Source organism: Meleagris gallopavo, chromosome 3, assembly GCF_905368555.1.
Source record: "Meleagris gallopavo chromosome 3, MGAL_WU_HG_1.1, whole genome shotgun sequence".
Lineage (NCBI taxonomy): Eukaryota > Metazoa > Chordata > Aves > Galliformes > Phasianidae > Meleagris > Meleagris gallopavo.
In genome coordinates, this window is record NC_139406.1 from 75,300,075 (window position 1) to 75,321,742 (window position 21,668).

The 21,668-nt window shown below is 39.9% G+C and overlaps 1 long non-coding RNA gene across 4 annotated transcripts in view; it reads left to right on the plus strand.

Moving 5' to 3' along the window:
- Positions 1-21,668, plus strand: part of LOC146544777 (uncharacterized) — a 51,225-nt gene that overhangs the window by 6,765 nt on the left and 22,792 nt on the right. For 2 of the 4 annotated variants that reach the window (XR_014882642.1, XR_014882641.1), the window contains one exon: positions 5,829-20,927. This is a non-coding gene — a long non-coding RNA (uncharacterized LOC146544777). Of the gene's footprint in view, positions 1-6; positions 20,928-21,668 lie in introns of those variants that run through there. The other 2 variants (XR_014882640.1, XR_014882643.1) reach the window with 1 other exon arrangement.

Sequence of the window (21,668 nt, forward strand, 5' to 3'; positions counted from 1 at the left end):
GTACGTATTACTCAGTACTTCATATGCAGTAGGCTACTGTCCATCAGTTTACTCTTCTATTAATAATTACCACGTGCACAATTAGAGTTGAAATTTTATCTCTGCATTGGCTTTGTCTTAGGTTTAATAAAGTGATTTACAAAAGGCATATAGCAAATCATCAGTGTAAAAGCCTCCTGTGCCCTCAGCTCAGTGAGATTATTTTTAAAACCTTGAGAGCTTTTGTTGGTTAGCTGCGAGAGAGTGTGGGAGGACAGGACCAAGTGTACAATTTTGGAGAATACAGCTGCCATTAGTTAAGCACAGAGCATGAATTAAAGTGTCTGAGCTGCTGAAAATGTTCAGAGCCTTTAGAATAAACCTTCAATTTTATATCAGTCAATTTAAATACATTAGTTTTAAGATTTATTTTTCCATTTTTCATCAGAGCAAGTAAAGATATTTTATGCATTTTCATATAGAAAAACACTGGATTATTTTAAATACATTATAAATATATATTCCATATAAAAGCTATCTTCAGAAAGCATAGAGGCAAAAACAGCCCAAGTTAAATGTGTCTGCACAACCTCTTGCATATTCATTACGTGCAGGCTTTTTTGAACACTTACTTTCATACAATTGCCTATGGAATATTTTAAACCTGTTTTCACTAGAAAAACCTCCCTGTTACATAGGAATAACCACCCTAAAATAAGCAATAGACATTTTGCAAATCACCCCAGCAGTTTGAACATGCTGTCATTCTCCCAGCTCTTTCTTGCTCTTTCTGCGAGCTGGCACCATCCCCATTCTAAAGGTAGAAAAATCCAGGGATCCTCCCCTTCCCTGCTTGCTCCCAGTCTGGGCAGTAGATTCAGTCCCCCTCGGCTACATTTCAAAATATCCAGCTGAAGCAGAGCTGGAGGATGGTTCTTGTCACCTGCAAAGCTGTGGAGCAGGACAGGAAAATGATGAGCAGCTTGGGACAATAATACCTCCAGTGAGTGCAGCCCAGCTGGATAAGGATGGCTGCCCACAGCCTCGCTTACTCCAGCAAAACAGTATTTTTGCTGACATGGCTGCTACCAATTCCCAGAACAGAGTCATGGAGCACTGAGCTGTTTCATTGTTTCCTTTTTTTTTTTTCTTCTGTTTTTAACTTCATCTATTGTTGGAGTCTTTGCCAGTATGAAGCACAAAATGACAGTGAAATATCAAGAGATTTAAGATCTAGAGATGACATTAGACCTTTTGCCTTGAAGAGAACCCAGAATTTTGAAGAGATTACCATGTGGATCATAGGTCTGCATTTAATAATCAATCCTCCTAAGAAGCCGTGATTAAGATGTGAATCACAGGTTCTTAATAGTAAATCCTTTAAAACAAAAAAAAAACAAAAAATGCCCCCAAAACAGAAATCTGCTCCTGAGGCAAAGCTAATGATGTACTTCTCATACTTTGACATGGTAGGTACTCAGGTTTTTCTTCCTGTATTGACTCCTCAGAGTGCACGCGCCTCATTCGATTACTGCTGTAAAGGTATAGTTTGCATAGGCCTGTGTTGTAAGTATCTCAGAAATATTGCAGTTCCCACACTTGAAATTGCCCTCTTGGCAAATTTTTTGGTCCCTGTTTAATCTTTTAATCAAAGAGCTAGAAATCACAAACTTGGCATCGTTTTTTACCCCAGTGATTTGAGTGATTAGATTTCATATAGGCAGGCATACCACAAATCCTTTCATATTTCTAATATTAATGTTCTTTACAGTCAATAACTTCACCTTCCATAAGTCTGAGTCATTATATTCACCTCTTCATAAAGAATGACTCAAACTAGATAGTATGGTTTGATGCCTGCATTAAGAAGGTAGACAACCCTTGTTCTTCCATCATAACAATTTATTCAAGACATACATGAACAACTTGGAATAAATCTTTAGTTCTTCCCATCTGACCTTGATCATAAGACATTAAAAAAAGAAAGAAAGAAAGAATGAAATATAACCAGCTAAGGAGCTACTACTCTGTGACCCATTATAATAATTTTCAGCTTGGCTAATGTTGGTTGCTCACCTTGAGTGTACATTTCCACTGCTTCAACAGACACCATATCTCTGGGAATTGCAGCTTCTTTTTAAGTAAGACAAAAATTCTCATTCAGGTTTTTTACAAATTCCTTCCTTCCTTGACTACCGCAAGAAGAAATGCTTTTGCAAAATAAAATATGAGAGTGCCAGCTCTCCTGTTTCATCCTGCCAACCTTTCAGTCATTTCTATGAAACAGAAATTTGATCTCTACAGCCTATCCATTTTTTGTGCCTTCTTTGGAACTGGCCAGCAAGCTGAGTAAATTAACATAAATGGCAAAAGAGTATGGACATCTGGGGAATGACACCAAATTCATTTTACATAAACTTCCAAGTAACCAGATGGCAAATGATTCAAAGGTCTATATTCAAGAACCAGCTGTATAGTCCAGTTACCAGACTGGTGTTACAAGTCAGCTTTTTCAGCAAGAATTACACCTATAACTTTGCCAATGACCTTCCATTAAAAATAAGTTAAAATAAGAATTGCCAATACTACAGGGAATTTATAAGGAGGCTACTTGGCAATGCAGTATAGGCTATCAGTAGTTAATTATATAAAGATAGTACATAACAAGACACTGGCTACTACAGTGTATGTATCTTACTCACCTATGTAGTCTGGATATTCAAAACAGATTAATGTTAATTAAATGGTCCATCAAGCTGAAGCATGCAAAATCAATGAGCACTGACAGCAGCGTAATAGAGATAAATCTAAGACAGTGCCAGTTATGGGAGGAGAAGTTTAGACATTACATTCAAGCTACGGCACTCAGACTTCGATTTGGACTTTCTCACAAATTTAGCATTTTCTTTGTTAACTTTGTATATGGAGACCAGCTTTCAATGTCAATAGTCTCCAGACTCATATAATAACACATCTCTACTGATCTCACACATATCTAGGCTGATTTCATTTTTCCCCAGATGTTAGATGAGGTGGGACTTTTATAAAGAGGTCTTCATGCTAAAGATTTCTGCTGAACATATACACCAAGTCAGTGACATTTGATTAAGCAACACTCATTGCTTAGCAAATTGTTATTTCAGTTCTCTTTGCAGAATATGCACATTTAATTAGCACTGGTTTTATGGCATAACATTGTTCCTAAAGAATGGATTTTGGTCCTTCTGGAACTTTCCCTCCTTAGTCTTTTAAAAAATACAGTAAAATATCTTCATTCTTGAAACAAAATAATGTTTTAAATCAAAATGCCACGGCGTATGAACTCCATACTTTATGAAATGTGAGAATATTCATTTATTTCTATTTAGTACCAGTCTGACCTAGAAATTCTAACAGTTTCTTTTTCCTCAGAACTTCTTGACAGCAAGATGTCAAAACAGAGAGGACTATGTAGTGTTCATAAACCAGGTGCTGTCCAATATCGGCTCTTCTTTCTGCAGCAGTCTTCTTCCAGACACAGGGCTGTGGCATAAACACAGACCAGAGCATCCCTTAGTCATGTATTGAGACAGCTATGTGACAGAGTAAAGTAGTTTAATTATAATCAGTGTGGATTTTGGGTTACTTTTCTTCCATTGACACTTTCCAACCAGAAATTGTCTGGAAGCTTTGAAAGATTTCAAGAACAAAAAGTTTTCATGGAGACTTTTCTCTGTCAGGTCTTTAATCCAGGTTCAGAACCTGGAATCTTTTCCTGAGGGCACATACAGAATCTCCTTCCTCTGTTCAGTCGTCTGTGCTCACAGAACATAATTATCTCTGAGGGCTGATTTCCTCAAGGACAGCAAACTCAAAAGTGATTAAGAAGGGAGTTCACATCTGTATATGATTGCTCCAAGGCAATATAATTTCATTTCCATGACACACCAACAAACAAGGGAATTTTTAGATACTGGTCCATCAACGCAATTTACTACAGTCAAATCTGAGAGAAACAATAGCCAGCTAATTTCAACTGCTTTGTTAGCCGATACAAAATTTTAAACATATTTTTTCAAGAAATGCAACTCAATAACATGTTATGAGGAGAATTTATGCAGGTACCTAAACATTGAGGAAAGATGTAGTAGCACACTGTAGACAAAATAATGAGAATAAATTATTTGAATCATTCAGTCCTATCAACTGCACTATACACGACAAGCAGTTCTCTGCCATTCATATAAAAGCCTGATCTAGCTTATGTACCCAACATTTCCAACATTGACAGTGCTGTCACTGTCTTTTGGGGATTTCTTTTTCTTTCTTTGTCTTCAAGAGCATCTTATCTTCCTTTTAGGATGTACAGAGACCATGACTGTTCATTCAGATTTCCTAAACTCCAATATTTTGATCTTAGTTTTGTTCCACGAGCAGACTAAATTCCAAAACATTTTGAGAAATTGTTTAAAATATTGTGGAGAAATAGAGAATGTCTTTCTTTTCCCCTCAAACCAGAATGAAAAATTTCAGCATTTCTATGTTGACATATTTCATTTTCCTGCATTGAAATGAAATGAAAATATTTTATTGCAAACCACATGATATTGCAGTTGTCATGATGCTGGAGTGCCTTGTGAGACCTGATGTTTTAGAGCTTCTCTTCCTGTCTAAGCCTTGGGCAGCCTTTCACACAGCACAGGATTGCCATGCCAATGTGCCATGCTGCTTCATGAGCAAGACGCGCGTGAAGCTCAAATCACAGAGTAGAGGAACACCATGCCACACAATGTTTGCACAAATCCTTGAAATCATCTGTAACATATGGAGGTTGAAATGACTTCATATAAAAAGTTTTAGTGCAGTTCAAAAGATTTTAATTTAGATCAGATGTATTCAAGGCAAAGTCATTTTTAGGTTCCTTAAAAAATGAAACAGTTTCATTTGAAAAGTCATGGCTTTGAGGAGAAATGCTGCTTTGGCTATTTCTCCACTATGCACAGAAATACGATCCTGGGAACAGCACTTGCTAACAGGCAACCCATACATCCACATGGCTGGAAGGAAGGTTTCCAAACAGGTTTGCCTGTAAATCCCACTCTGCCTTGGCTGCACATGGCAGCAAGACCAAACCAAAACTTCTCTATTTACCCTGAGAGGTCACAAGAGCCTACACCTGAGTAGAGGTGTCAAGATTCTCTGCGCATGAGGCTTATTTTGACTCAACAATTCTCAGGTTCACTGAAAAACTACAACACATTTCCCAGTTACCTGATTTCCCAGCTTTGGTAGCTCATGATGCTTCAAAAGACCAAAGGCGACTCTGACTATTTATGTTTAACTGAGGCAATAAATGGCAATGATGGAAATTATTACTTAGGGCAGTCCAGGGTAAAGTTGAAAATTCTTGTATGCAATCCAGTAACATTTTTTCTGACTGTACCACATGATGAGTGCCACTTCTGCTCATTTCTGTTATTCAGAGACATGTTTAGAGCGTGCATCCAGTGCAGCCGTGGCTTCCAGCACACCTGCAGCTGTCAGTGGCCTGGATGCCAGTGCAGAGTTAGCTGCTGATACTTATTTATTTCCAAGGAGGACCTCAGTTGTATGACTGGGAGGCAGGAGGGGAAGGGGAGTGCTGCTGCTGCGGAGGGTATACACAAGTATCTGGGTGGTTGGAGGTGTCCAGGAGAGCAGGGGGGACAGAAGGGGCAGCGCGGGATGTGGGGCAGTACGGGCGGCACAGGAGGCTGGGAGGCCCGGCCCAGGGAGGCTTGAAAGGAGAGAGATTGCTATGTTTCCTATTTGCTCAGTCACATCTGGAAAATAAATCACATGGGCAACTAAAGGCTGAACTTAACCAACAGCGCTGCGCTAGAGCCGCTGAAATTGCCAGGAAGCAGAGGGCTGTAAATCCAAATGAGCGGGGCTCCCCACAGCCAGCCAGCTCCCATCGGAGCAGCACCAAGCCCAGGCCGCTGCCTGCCTGCCTGCCTGCCTGCCTGCTCTCCCCGCTGCACTGGAAGGAAACTGTCTGAGCTATTCACACTCACAAAATACTGAATTAAAGATCCTTGCAGCTCCTAGGAATAACAACAAGATATAATCTTCAGGATATGAAGCTGAAACATGATCGTCTACACAATATACACACATTCCTGGACAAGCGTAATCTTGCCTCCTGAAGAGAAGGATCTTTTCCTGAACTTCCTGAACCCGCAAACTGTTGCACATGGGCCTGTAAATGCTTTGTGTCTCACTGCGCTGCCAAACTACGGAGCGGGTGGGAACCCAGAGGTTAATCGTGGCTCTTGAAATGAATAACTCTGTTTTACTGATGACATGGTGTTTTGGGAAATAGATAATTATCTACTAGTACGCATATTAAATTACTGACTAGTTTGCATATTATTATGAGAATTATCAATGCATATTACATTATCTGTTGCTTTAATTATAAAAATATTTATGGTGACATAAGATTTACTGAAATAACGTATCCTGAAACTAGCATTATTTTATGATGCCCAAGAGATGAAAAGTACGCAGCAGAATTCAGGCTTCCCGCTGGCCTGATTCATTTCTTCCTTTATTGGACTCAAAAATTTGTGAGTAGGAAACAAACTGTCTGCACAATCAGGCCACGGAGAGTATTTTATAGCAATAGGAAGTTTCATTTTCTTTATGACAGTCTTTTTCTGGTGCTGGCAATTTAACCATATTTGAAATTTCCATAGCACTTTCTGCCTACAAGTATGAGGCTAATTGAGAGGGTCTGTTATTAGTAAAATAATATTTTGTTTTAAAGGAAAAAAACATTACTCTTTAAAAAAATATTTTAAGATGGGTCAAAATGGCTTACACTAAAAGCTTATAAAGTTTTGATTGTTCATTTCAAAGAAGTCTGTGTGGAAAATTACTTATTATTGAAACAGAATTAAATTACTAATGAAATGGAAAAAAATTAAAAGAAACCTCTTAGAAGAAACAGCGCTCTCTTTAAGTCTCTAACATTTCCTGCAATGAGAGCCCTGCATTCTAACCTACTCATATGTTGTCCGTCAGAAATAAACAAGAGATAAATGATGATATTTTGACTAAAGCTCAAAGATGGGCTCATCAAAGTTTGGAATTGTCTTTTCTTTGGAAGAACTGTATAAGTTTAAATAAATATTAAGTTTAAATAAATATTAAAATTTCCCCCAACCCAAAATATGTCAAAAAATAAAACCATTTTGAATGCACTGAAGTAAATTTATGGAAGAGTTACTGTCTGAAGTTAAAATTATAAAAATTAAATTGAAGCAATTCTGCCTTATTGAGTCATTTCAGTGTGCTCCTGAAGAATGCTTTACTGCTTGGATCAGAAAACCATTCTTATTGAAACCTTCTAGGAATCAATGTATTTAATAAGCAAGAAACTTGTACTCAGTGAAGAACATGCTGGAGATTTCCATGCCTTGCTGGTATGACATCCAGAGTTTAGCTGAAGTTTGGAGTAACAGCACCAATTCGTCTACCTTTGATAACAGCATTACTGAGCTTTGAAAAAAAGCAGGTTCTTCGCTGTTTGATTTGTACAAAAGCAAATGTAAAGTATCTGTAGAAGTAAGTTTCTGTAGAAAGAGTTTCAGTTAGCTGTGATTGCCAGCAAAAATGTCGGCAACTTAAGCCCATTCTGGGGTTACCTACAAAAACACCAAGTCCACACAAAATCTTGGATTTCTTTGGAAGCAGGCTTTGTTCTGAGAAATGTTGACTCTCCCCTGGCAGGGAATAACTTTCTAATCTCTTTCTGAACCAGTTTAAATGTGCTAATAACGCCCCATAATTTTAAGAAATAATTCTTTATCCTAAAAAGATGAGAAGATTCAGGTGTCAGTCTCTAGGGACCCATGAAAACATGCTATTATATTCAGTAAAAGTATCTGTAATCTTACACACAGAGAAAAAGTCTTAGAAGGGATTAGGAAATACCACTGTTCTTTGCCGGTAAGTACATAATTCATTCAATTTAGTTACTGCTAATCTTTTTTCTTTACTTTTTTAGAACTGACCTGATGTGTCAAATTTACATACATTTCAATAGGAGCACATTTTCTAGTCATACAGAAAAAGATTAGCTATATACTATGGTCCTTAAGAGTTGCAAACTGCTTTTAAATCCTACAAAGCAATAGTTTATAACTACGCTAAGTGTTCTTTTTATATAATTGGTAATAAGAACATTAGCACTCTTCCTACACGAGAAGTATCAATTAATCTTTTGTATCAGAGTAACTTTAAGTTAATGTGTCATTACATCAACAGTGCTGATTTTAAAAAAAATTTATCCTGTGTATACTTTAAAAAAAAATGAGACTAAAATAGTTTTTGTTTTATTACAATGTTGTTATGCATATGTTCATCATTATTAAGCTTTTTAAAATCATCCTTTCTCTAAACAGTCTCACCAGGGGAATGACAGTAAATCAATCCATCGCTTTCAAGGAAGTGTTATCTTTTAGGGTCTCTGCAGCAACCACTGCAGGAAATCCCTGCTTAAAAAATTAAAAAGGAAATAATAAAGAAAAGGCTTTCTGTTAAACAAAGAACAACTGAAAGCTGTCTTGCCACGTGATTAAGGACTTGTGTTACGATTAGAAAACCCAGACTCAATTCTTGTATTTACCAATTCACTTCATGTTTCTGTGCCATAACTCAGCATTTGTCAGATGAAAGGAAAACACTTTGCTACTTAAGCAGCTAATATGTTGGAGAAGGACTCTTCCTCCCTGTGATTCTGTGCTGTTGCTACACAACAGCATCCTGGTGTGACTGAAGATTAGGCACTATGGCAGCAAGCAGTAAGACCCCTGCAGAAATATTCATACAGGCTTTAAGATTTCGAAAAAGAATTGTTGTATGATAGGTAGGGTATGCAAAATGAAAATGAGCCGGCTTTGCGAGAGACTAAATTTAAGATCACAGAGTGAGGTACAAAGAAGTTTTGGAGCCAGAGAAGAGGTACCACATCGGTTTTAAAGATACCAGAACAATGCTTAACTTGACTGTGTTTGGATTGTCTCTTTGAATAGGAGTTGGACTTGATGATCCCCGTGGGTCCCTTCCAGAATCTATGATTTTGATTCTCTGATTCTGTGATTTGCACCTCCCTAGTCACAGAAAGGAGAAAGGAGCAGCTGTGTAGTAGAGTGTTCAAGAGCTGAAAATGACTTCAAATCTTACAAAGTGTCACTGAATTCTGTGGATTTTGTTTGATTGTTTGTTTTCTCATGCTTTGTTTCCTTGAGTGGATTTCAGAAGGGAGTGAGGATGAAACGCCCCATGTCTCGTGATCTCTACTCAGAATGGGGGATGCATGCTGATTCCCAATTCTGTGGGAATTCGTCAACCTCCTTCCCTACCAGTTGAAAATCATTATGCACATCCTATTTTTAGTTCATATGGTATTTGTTTGTCTTTTCCCTGTCTGTCCTACTTCCCAGCAGTCTAAGAGTGGGCACTGTGGGAAATTACATTCTTGTTTCATACATATTAATTTTGCTTTTGTGCAGTTACAGAACCTTCCAGGACTAGGATGAATCTCTGTAATAATATCTTTTCTTGTCCTTATCGACGAGACTATCCAATATCCTTGAATAAGTGACTAGTTAAAAGCCTATAGATATATTAAAATGGTTTAAATATAAAATTAGAAAAATATCTTAAGCATGGTGAAGAGCCTCAAACATTCACTGATTAATTATTTTCCCTCACTGTTGAAGGAAAAAAAAAAAAAAAAAAAAAAGATAAAGCAAATTAAGCAATACATTCAGATTCCAGACTGAATTTTGTCAAGCATGAATTACAGGCTACCAGTCACATCTTCATCCACTACACACTGAAAACCCCTCATTTATCAATTTCTGATCATAGCTGGGAAACAGTTCAGCCCTTAGCTGTTTCTCTGTCATTCTGAAGTGAGCAAAACCCAGAAATCTCAGTGTGAATGACTGATTAAAGTATGGTACCCAGATCCTATTCTAAACCCTAATTTAACAAGGGGAAGAACATAGCCTTGAGACATCTGTATGGCATTCCAGCTATGTCCTGTGTGTCTGGTCCTCCCAGCTCTTGTCTGCCTTCCTCAGCCCTGCAAACAAAACAGAAGAAATCTGTCAAGGCCTCATCAGCCACTCACCCGGGCTCTCCCAAATTTCCCATTGCCAGTTCTGTCCCCCTCCTCCTCTGGGGAGAGCCACCTGGCTGTACACATTCAAAGCCAAGATTCCCCCACATGGATGTGTGCCATTTTGTGTGTCCGCTTCTTCCAGGGCTGCCTCAGCATGTCATTACCAGATTTTAATTGCTTCCATCCTACAGCAGGTACAGGTAGGATGTGCTGAACTGTGGAACACAGAAAAACAGTTAGAAGAAGTTGTGCAGCCAAAAGTTTTTAGGCGTGTGATCACACCGTCAGGGCTTGCGCTGTGTTATTTATAGCTTCCTGTATCCTCTCACTATCCTCCTTCCTCAGTTAACAAATCCCAGATACACTTGGATAACTCCTACAAAACTGTACATTCAAAGAGCAAGAGTAGTTACAGTAGAGAGCAAATATTTACAATTGTCATGGAAAATAACTGTACTCCATTCCATGTTCTGCTATTTAAAATATTTTTAAGCCTGGTTGGCTTAAAAAACCAAGGTAATTACATTCAAAATACATATAACTGAAGTCGAGCATCTATTACTATTCCTTTGTAGGCTGCAAAGCCATAAAGAAGATGAGATGCAGCATTGATTGTAGTTGGCTAAACTTTTAAAGCTTAATGTGTTTTCCTCTTTTCCATTTACAGGTCTTTCCTCCAGATGGGTTTTAAAAGCTTGATATAATTTAATTGATTACTGGTTTAACTGAGACCCAGTTAAAAACAGCAACAATAAAATTCCCAGATCTTTCAAAGGCACTTTAATGGTCTTCTTACTGAGGAGTCATCAACAATCCCAATGTGCTGGGTTGTTCTGGATGAATGACACGGCCCTGCCAGCAGCAGCCACATCACTGAGTGAAAACTTGCTTCCCTAAAATCAGGAGTTTGTCATTATCTTCTAAATAGATATAGGAAAACTCTTTACATGTAAGTCAGACAAGGATCCAAAGAGACACAGCACAATCAGATTTTTATTCTGTTATCAACTCTGAACCTTACAAGAACCAGATTACATTTATGCAGATGTTTAAGCCCTCTATTAATTATGGAGAGCTGTTTGCATACACTTTTGCAGGGCCACATGAGGCATCTGTATTGCTCTTAACTATTCAATTGTGCAAATGTTTTCCAAAGCTGTAGGATAAAATGTTATTACATTAGCTATTTTATGGGCCTCTTTTGTTGGCAGTAATCAAAATGTAGAGGAAATGGACCTCGGGGTATTGACTGATACTTGGCTGAACGTGAGCCAGCAGTATGCCCAGGTAGCCAAGAAGGCCAATGGCGTCCTGGCTTGCATCAGAAACAGTGTTACCAGCAGGAACAGGGAAGTGATTGTCCTGTATTCAACTCTGGTGAGACCACAGCCAAGTACTCAGTTTTGGACCCCTCGCTGCAAGAAAGACATTGAGGCCCTGGAGCATGTTCAGAGAAGGGCGATAAAGCTGGTGAGGGGTCTGGAGCACAGGCCTTATAAGGAGCGGCTGAAGGAACTGGGATTGTTCAGTCTGGAGAAGAGGAGGCTCAGAGGAGACCATATTGCTCTCTGTAACTACCTGAAGGGAGGTTGTAGTGAGCTGGGGGTCGGCCTCTTCTCTCGTGTAACTGATGATAGAACTAGAGGGAATGGCTTCAAGCTGTGCCAGGGGAGATTCAGGCTGGACGTTACGAAATACTACTTTTCTGAAAGAGTGGTCAGGCACTGGAACGGGCTGCCCAGGGAGGTGGTGGAGTCACCAATCCTGGAGGTGTTCAAGGAACGTTTGGACATTGTGTTGAGGGACATGGTTTAGTGAGAGCTATTGGTGATTGGTGATGGTTGGACTGGGTGATCCTGTGGGTCTTTTCCAACCTTGGTGATTCTGTGATTCTGTGATTCTATGAAAAGGCCATTTATCTACTGAGAATTCAGAAATTTGAAAACTTATTGTGAATTATTGCATGTGTTCTCTTAGAGCACAAAATGTTGAAGATGAGCATATTTACGTTTTGTACTTGGTCTTTGAGACAGAATTAGAAAGTTGTTTAATCTCAGAGTTTGCTCTGAGTAAAGAGGGAGGTTTAAGGAGTTTACCTCTTTGTCCAGATCTACAGTTTGGATTTTATCAATTCTGTCTCTATTAATAACAGACCAAAATTGCTCAGTCATCGACAAGGTAGGAGTTAATTGCCTTTCTAGCCTTAACAGGCAAGTGAAAAGATGAATGCATATGCAGTCTTACATTGTCTTTAGGAAAGTAAACTGACCAAACTTGTAAAATGTGGTAAAATAATTATATTGGTCTAATCAGATGTAGGTTAATTCTTATTTTCAGATCAAGTCCAATGTTTGCATTTATAGTGGTTACATTACACAGTTCAAAGTGTATTCTACCTAGCTGTTCACATTCATCAAAAGCTGGATTTTTAATGTTAAAGCAACATTGGTTTTTTTTGTTTGTTTGTTTGTTTTTTAATCAGTTCTAATGGTGGATAAAGTCTGAACATGTTGCAGTTCTGTAATCCCTAAAGTGCTGCTTTCCAAGCCAATGAAGCCACACAGGAAATCTTGTGAGGTCATCAGAAATGAATGCTCTTTGTTGGAGAAGGATAAAAAAGAGATTTTAATAATAAAGTGTGGAATTGTATTATACAGAGAAAGCTTAAGGCTTCTCAGGTGCATTGGTAGAATTGAATTTTGCCACTTCAGGTATGCAAAGAGCAGAACCAGCATGGAAAGCTGGTAAAAGTCCAAGGTTTGCTGCTCTTGCTGATGTTGGAGAGGAGGAACGGGTACTCTGGCTGGGCTGCCATGGGCTGCCTCTGCACACTCATCCTCATGCAGCAGCTGTTTCTAATTCTGCCTTTCTCAGTTCTGCCACAGGCAATGCAAGCAGAAAGGACAAAGCCATTTCATGGCCTTTAGCTGCTGGAGTCTTAAAAGCAGACACCAACTCTGCTCCTGCTGATGATGTTTGATTATCAAGATGTCCCCATGGCAGACAAATTCCTACTCCTGAAATTATTGCCTGGTATCACCTTTTGAATGCACAAAGTAATGTTCTTCCAATCATGCATGCATGAGCACAATAGAAAAAGGCAGACATACATACTCAATATAGACGGATTCTCAATTTGCTTCCTAACAAAAGACTTGTTTCCAGTATTAAGGCAGATGTTCAGTTGTTATAAATTGCTACATGGTTCAAACACACAAAACTCATTTGGAATTCACAGATCTATGACAATTTTTATTTTCAAACAAATTACACATGATAGAGAAGTGTAGCTGTAATTATTTGTATTGTGGTGCACGTAGGTGGCTGGAGCAAGTGAGATTGAACAGGAACGTATTCGACCTGTCAGTCACAAAGCAAATGCACAGTGTGGGTGTGTACCTAGTGGATGGGAGCAACAGAAGTCACTGCAGGATGAAGTCAGGGCAAATTGAATGCTTAAGTAACGTAATGGCAAGGACATAATTCAGCATACACTGCTCAGGTGTACATTTTATATAAAAAAGGAAGTATTGGTAGCAGTAAATGCAGTATGAATGTTACAGCAAGGAAAATAAATACATTTAGATGATTTGAGGGCGTTTTATGTTGTCACATCAATTATCAAATTCAATTTCCAGAAATTTGCTCACTCATAACTGTATTTGTTTTCTAAAGTCACTTCACAAGAAACTGATTGTTGTCGTATTGTGTGTAGAACCACTCATGAATGATGGCAGAAAGGATGATGCACAAAATTTGGTAACAGAGGCATGTGGGTAGCTAACCTCCTGAACTTTAAAAATACATTTGAGTTCATCCTGCTTACTCAGCTATCTTTAATTCAGATTTCCTATTCCTTATTACATTTCACTTCACTAGAAACCAGAAGCAGTCCCATTTGGCAGGACTTGACAAAGGCTGTATTACCAATGGTGAGGAACAAACAGTTAAAATAGGAGAAGAAGCCTTGGGCTGATGTACATGCTGCGTGTCCTCAAACAAACATAACTAAAGCATAAAAGTACTCTGTAAATAGCTTACAAACAGAAACGCAGATCAAGAAGGTTATTTATTATGAATGACATGATAGCAGCTGGAAAACATTTATTATTTCTACTACTTTTATTGAAAAATATCATTTATATTTCAAAGTAGAATGAAATAGGAAAGTATTCCAGCCATATAACTCAGTCTTCTACTCATGTTGCCTTGACATATCTCCATTTTTTCGATATAAAGTTATTAATTAAGAAAACTAGTTTTCTAGACTTGTTCAGACTGCACCATTGTTTAAACATCCTCAGAACCCAGAAATGAACATGTTATGACTTGTAAGTTACACAAACATGGCTTTCAGCTAACAGGAAAGTCTTTGAGCTACAGAAGAATGCTACTGCATTCTTACAAAACATGAACCACATGGTGAATCGCCTTCGCATACAATAAAAAGAACAGAATTGGATATAACTAGTCACATGCTTTTTCCCCGCTTAAATTGTAAGTTCTTAATAGACAAGATGAAAAGCAGAGCTGCCTCAAACCGATCAACACATTTGTGCATAAAATTGTGCCCACACATTTGACCAAATATGACCAGCATTTGTTTTTTTTTTTTTGTTTTTTTTTTTCCATGAATGTCACTTTTTCCTCACATTGTAGTTAATTCCTGCATTAGATTGTAAGGTAAAAAGGGAGGGAATTAAACAAATAATAGTAGAGACAAAGGCAGTCTGATTAAATAAGGTACCAACCTCCTCCCTGCTATCTATTACATCGTATTGTCAGAAATGTCTAATGAAAATTCATTTGTTTCAGATAGCTTCTCCAGCTAATACACATATATGAAGGCTGCTCTGAAAGTAATGCCTCCTATTTTATTATGTTGGCCCATGATATCAGAGGTGGATGTTGGTGGTATGGCAGCAGACGTTGAACCTTCCTGCCAGTATTCCATTACATTTTGTTGCTGTGCAGCGTATGGTAGTTGAGGAACAGCATGAGAAAATGATGTCTGACATGGAAGCATGTAGGAAACAAAGGTGTGGAATGGAATTTCTCCATGTGAAAAAAATGGCACCCACTGATATTCATCAACACCTACTGAACATTTCTGAAGACCAAACAGTGGATGTGAGCACAGGGAGGCTGTGGGTGGTGCATTTCAGTAGTGGTGACAACAGTGTGAAAGACAATCAGATGGCCATACAGATTTTTACAAACGCAGAAACTCTTGTTCATTGCTGGTAAAAATGTGTAGCTAACAGTGGTGAACACTGCAGCAGCAACCTATGGAGCTGCTTCTGCTCTCTAAAAACTTCAGCCTTAACATTTTAACCAGTTAACGCCATTAAATTTGTCTAGATTAATTCACGTATGTTAGAAATAGCAGTGATCTGGGCACAAATTTTTGCAGCTCTCCAAAGATTATTCTTTCTGAAATAAGAGACCTTTCCTTTCTTTATGCTGTCCATGTCTTAATCTAAGCCTATGCTTTTTTTTTCTTGGATACGCTGTGATCCTTTAAGACAAAGAAGCCTATAAGAGATCATTTATAGTACCTGCAAACTTAGGTGCATTAGACCACAAAATGTTCATCTAAGTCATTTCCTCTGTACTGCCCTTAGAAATAAAGCTTAATCTCCTTCCTGTCTAGTTTGTTCTCTTTACTACTAAAAAGGACCAATAATTTGTTGGTTTATAATGCAACATACAACAAGGATTAGGACTCCGTTGTGTTAGAAACTATACAAACAAAGATGAAAAGAAAATCCTTGGTCTAGAAAGCTTCATGTTCTGAGGACTGTGTAGGCTAAGTTGCAAAACACAAATGCAATAGATAGAATAGACATTTGCTGTGCCTTCCCTTGCTTTGGTCTTTGTGTACAAGGGCTAGCCTCATTTCACTAGCAAAGCAGCTGTAAGCAAGCAGCAGGGAGCCACAGTGGAGGTAGATTTTAGTAAGGTTGTATGAATGTCTATGGAGAACATAGAAAAAGCAGAATTGCATTTGGTGGAATTGCATGTAATTACCACAAATTTACGATGAGAAGGGTACTACACTTCAAGTGACAAAAGCTGTTATAGCTTGAAGACTTGATGACAGACATGCACAGTTCTAAGATCCATTCATGCGTAAGGCCCATAAACATGCAGCAAGGGTACAAAAGGGGACAGGCAGTTACCCATTCGCACAGTTGCTTGTAACTGCACACCAAGGGAACCGGGTCTGCATTTATGCTTGGATGGACCGGGAGTACTGTGGAAAGCTCCAGCTGCTCTCTGCAGAGCCATAACGTGATACATCAGGTTCTCTGCTCGCACACCTTGGCAGGATCAATGCACAATAAAATGCAGTGGCAGTTTTTCTAGCTCATCTCCCCTCCTCTCACTCCATCAAGCGATTTGCCTTATAGAAACCATTTATACAGAGATATTTGTTCCTTGCTGCCCAACTCTTTGCTACTGCAGACATAAATCAGAGGCAGCTCTTATGCTCCGATCTTGCTTCATGGCTCTCTCAGCCCAGCCAGGACACCAGGCCAGGTAGCCTCCAGACATCCCACCTCACTGATGGCAAGGCTGAACCCTCCCATCCTGCCCCTTCTTCTTCTCCTTCATTGCTACCTCATGCAGAGAGCCACAAAACATGACAATATGGTGTGCATGAAATGGGGCATGGGCATCACCAATGCTCATGTTTAGGCAGCATGAGAGAACAGGTACATTCAGAGGAGAGAAGAATGCTCTGCTTTTTGCTGAATACCTCAGCAGTGTATTTCCAGGAGAGATGTGGATCTACATGGTGGACAACAAGAGGCATGAGTTAATTTCACAACTCTCAACAAAAAATCTTGGCATATCTTATTAAAGCAAGCAAATCCAGCCTCCGTTGAAGTCCCTTCTGCACTGACTGCCTCATAGAGACTGTGCCTCGAGAGTAACTTCACACTGATCAACCTGCTCACAGATCACAAATACAGGCAGGCCTGGGACCCGGGTGTCCTGTACATGCAGAACAGTGAAGGTACATAACAGCTGCTTCCTGACCCAGCTGGCAGCCATTCCATATTGGACTTCCTCAGAACTGAGGGACACACAGCTCATGCACAAATACCTGAAGCAATTACTCTAAGCAGGGTGCTACCAGCAGAAGAAAAAATTAAAATCTGATCTGGTAAAGATTTTCAGGCAGGAGGGGTATGTGTCCGAGGTAACCTGAATGTACAGTAGCTGTGGTCCAGAAGACAGCTTATACAGAGGGATGAGGGAAAGGAAGAGTCACTCGCCTTCATTTTTGAAAAGTCAGACAAAGTCTGTAGTGACTGAAAAAAGGGAAAGAACACTGCCGTATTTAAGAAAGAGAGAAAGGAAGATCTGGGAAACTACAAGCTGGTGAGCTGTACCTCTTGTGCCTGGGAAGATCATGCTGTGGATGCTACTGGAAGCAATGTTAAGGCACATGTGAGACAAGGAGATAACCTGAGACAGCCAGCATGGCTTCACCAAGGGCAGGTAATGCCTGCCCAATCTGATGGCCTTCTATGCATTCCTGGGCAAAGACAGGGCAACTCATGTTGTCTACCTGGACTTCTTTAAGACCTTTGACATGGTTCCACACCATATCCTTATCCCTAAATTAGAGAGATACGGATTTAAAGAGAGGATTATTTGGTGAATAGAGAGTTGGTTGGATAGTCTTAGTCAGAGGATTGTGGTCAACAGCTCTGTCCACCACTGTCCTGGTGGAGGCCAGTCATGAGTGGTATCTTCGAGGGATGTGTCTTGGGACTGATGCTCTTCAATATCTTTATCAATGACTTAGGTAGTGGGATTGAGTGCACCCTCAGCAAGTTTGCAGACGACACCAAACTGAGTAGTGAAGTTGATATGTCAGAGGGAACTAGAGAGAAGCTTGAGAAGTGGGCCATCATGAACCTAAGGAAAGAGATTCAACAAGGCCAAGTGCAGTGTGTTGCACTTGGGCTGTGGCAATGTCAGGTATGTATACACACTACAAGAAGAAATCATTAAAATCAGTCCTCTGAAGAAGAATTTGGGGGTCCTGGTGGATGAAAAACTTAAAGTGAGCATGTGCTTGTGGCCTGGAAGGCCAGCTGCATTCTGGGCTGCATCAAAAGAGAGGTGGCCAGCAGGGAGAGGGAAGCAATTGTTCCCTTCTACTCTGCCCTCATGAGGCCCCATCTTGCAGTACTGTGTCCAGGTCTGGGGTCCCCAGTACAAGCAAGATGTGGAGCTGTTGGAGTGGGTCCAAAGGAGGCCACAAATGTGCTCAGAACTCAGATGGCTGGAGTACTTTTCCTACGAAAAAAGGCTGAGGCAGCTGGGCTTGTTCAGCTTGGAGAAGTGAAAGTTCCAGAGAGACCTCAGCCTTCCAGTACTTAAAGGGAGCTTACAAGTGAGGAGGGAGACAGGCTTTTCACACAGTCTGATACAGGACAAAGGGGAACAGTTTTACACTAAAAGCGTGGAGATTTAGTTTAGATGTTAGAGGGAAACCTTTTACTCAGAGGGTGATAAGGTGCTGGCAAAAGTTGTCTAGAGTTGTGGATTCCCCATCCCTGGTGGTGTTCAAGGCTGTGGGCAGCCTGATCTAGTGAGTGTCAACTAGATGAGTTTTAAGATCCCTTCCAACCCAATTCTATGATTCTTTGATTTCAATTCTGTCTATATTTCCGGATCCCACCAACCTCTCCCACCCCCACTTTTCCCTGGGATTCATTCCTCACTGCCTTCATTTCTCTTCTTCCCCACATCTGTGTTTCTTACCCTCCTGACCTACAAAAGTCCTGCCCATGCTCCCTGCAGCTCCTCCATCCCCTCCCTGTGGTCATTCCTACACACCATTTATTTTCTTTGTGGAAACAGAATGTTTTCTGAATTTTCCACTGCATACAGCCTCCTCCTCCTTCCCTCTCAAATCACTTTTCCTGCAGAATGTAATCAGCTTTATTTTTTACCCCTTTATTTTTTCTTCTGCTCCAGTGGCCACTGCCTTGGTTGAGTTTCAGGGTCATTTCCACCTTCCTGTGGAAAAAGCTACCCGTCTCACTGAAAAACTGGCAGGCTAAAGGTCTTTTGGCGCCCCTGGCTCCCATTATAGTTTTGGATTGCAAGCGAGGCTCACACTTCCCTGCTCAGAGAATGTCCTCCCTTTCCTTGTTTCCTTTGTGTGTGTGGTTTTTGCTTTTAACAGTGTTCTTCATGTTGCTTTCCCTGAAGGGCAATGAGTGACAAGCTTTAGCCAGGGTAAGCTTCAGCCATCAGGAAGAACAATCAAAACATATTTTTATTTCTCTGGGTTTCTGGAGAGTTGTGGTAGAATGTGACAAAACATAAGCAAAGCTATTTTCAGCAGAGGTTTTTATCCCACAGACTTTGTACTGAAATTGTACCAGAGCTCCTTGCTGCCCCAGGCATCCCACACTCCCTGCGGCTGTTCCCAGAACTCAAAACTTTCCGAAGAAGCTCAAGGAGTTGATGTTTTGCCCCAAAATGTGTTTTGATATCGATGGTAAAGCTAAACAGGGGAGAGCCTTAAAAGAAAGAAGCAGCAGCTTGTATCTAAATGTGGATGTTATTATCATATTTTTACTGATTGGTAAGAGCTGGGAAGGTTTGGGTTGCAGGAGAAGCACCAGGAATACCAGCCTGTAACTTCCTTTCTGAAGAACTGGATATAAAATAAACAGAGCAAAAGGATGGCATTAAATGGATATCAAAAATATGGTTCATGAGTACCAGCTCGATGATGCCTAAAAATAAGCATTCTTTTTTGTTGGTGGTAGTGCTGCAGCCTATTTTCTTTTAGGATCAGATCTTGCTGTCTTTTGCAGAAGATACCTGTTGGTATTGGTGAGGCTGGTATCTCAGAATTGTGTTGCAATTTGGCACACTCACTGTCAGTGGTGAGGCTATGGTAGAACCCACAGGCTCCCTACTAAAAAGAGAGAAGTAGTAGTGCACCGCAGGGCTGGTTAACAAAGTAAGCATGCTTGTAATGCAAGCAATCCCAAGTGTTTTCTGCAAAGTAAGTTTATCATAAAAGTTCATATCTGTACGTATATTTGTTTCCAGTAGTGTAGATGCAGTAGATACTAGGACATTAAATCACAATAAAAGTGAAATTTCTTTAGTTTTCTATGTACCAGCAGAGAATGTCAGCTGTTTAACTGGAAGCCCAAAGGAGGAGAACAGCTCACTTAACTTCAAATAAAAGCAAATGCAAGCTGAGAAGATTTTTATCGAATAAAGAGAAATACTATGCACATGGGAAAAGTAGAACTCTATTTCCTATTTGAAAATTTTATGTAATATTTCTGTAAAATAACTGAGTTTAAAATTAGATATCTGTTTAGACAGATTACTTAGCACCTTGGCACAGATGTTCTATATTTTTTATTATAGCACTTTAATTAAAGAACATCCATCAGCGTTCACTCAGCGCAGTGAAGTGCCACTTTCAGCAAAGCCACCCGGAATGCATTTGGCTGTCTGCAATAGCAGCTTCAAATTTGGTAATGGTGAATGGTACCACAGAGCCAGTTCCAGTGGTGAAAGACAGAAAGGTGGAGCCAGGGGAGCTCATATCCCTCCATGTGAATCCATGCAGCTGCTGCCGGCACACCTTCTACCCACCTGCTGCTCCCCAGGCCCCAAGGGGAGCAGAGCCAGAGCTCATCTAGCCAGGCTGCATGCTGCTTCTGGATCGGGTCTGCCTGTTGTCTTGTCCCGCTGCCCTGTGTCCTGTTCCTCTGGTTCCACAGCTACAGGGGTGAGTGAGCAGTGAGCAGTTTTTAAAGTAAAAGTAAAGGGGAAAGGAAAAAAGTGACATAAAATATACCTCAGCTAAGCTAAGGGAGAAATTTGGGATACGACCCAAGAAAAATATAGAAAGTTTTCCAGGAGGAGTCCTGCAGAAGTTACTACTGTTTGCCACAGAATATGCTGGATCGTTTTAATTTGTAGTGAGCTTCTATTTACCTCCTTTCTCTTTTTAAACCTGCTGCATCCAAACCAGTGGAAGCTATCAGCTGAAGTGATTCTATCAGCCAAATTTGAGAGACTGCACATTTTATGGCCATTAAAGTTTTCTATAACAACTTCTCTCGCTTGAACTTTTCCACGTCAAAGAACATGGGTTTTTTGGTCTGTCAAAATCCAAAATAAGCATCATCAGTGATATGAATTTCCTTTATGGGAAATTTCCCTTATTGGGAGATCTTCCCTGGATTATTTCTATTCTTTTAACTTAATGAATGTTTAATATAAAATGCATAGACAATTTATGTCATTATTTTACAGACTCGCTCTCTTGTGCACACTCATTTTGACCTCATGGTTTTTGTTTGCATAATCCACACACGCAGTTCTGCAGCAGTAGAAGGGTAAAACTTTTACCCAAAACTTAATTTTATTCCATGCATGTGGTACTTTGTGGGACCTTCCAAGGTCTGGGCTGAGAGCTCCTTGAACATCCCTAAGGCACAGGTCTCAGCTTCAATAGAAAATACCC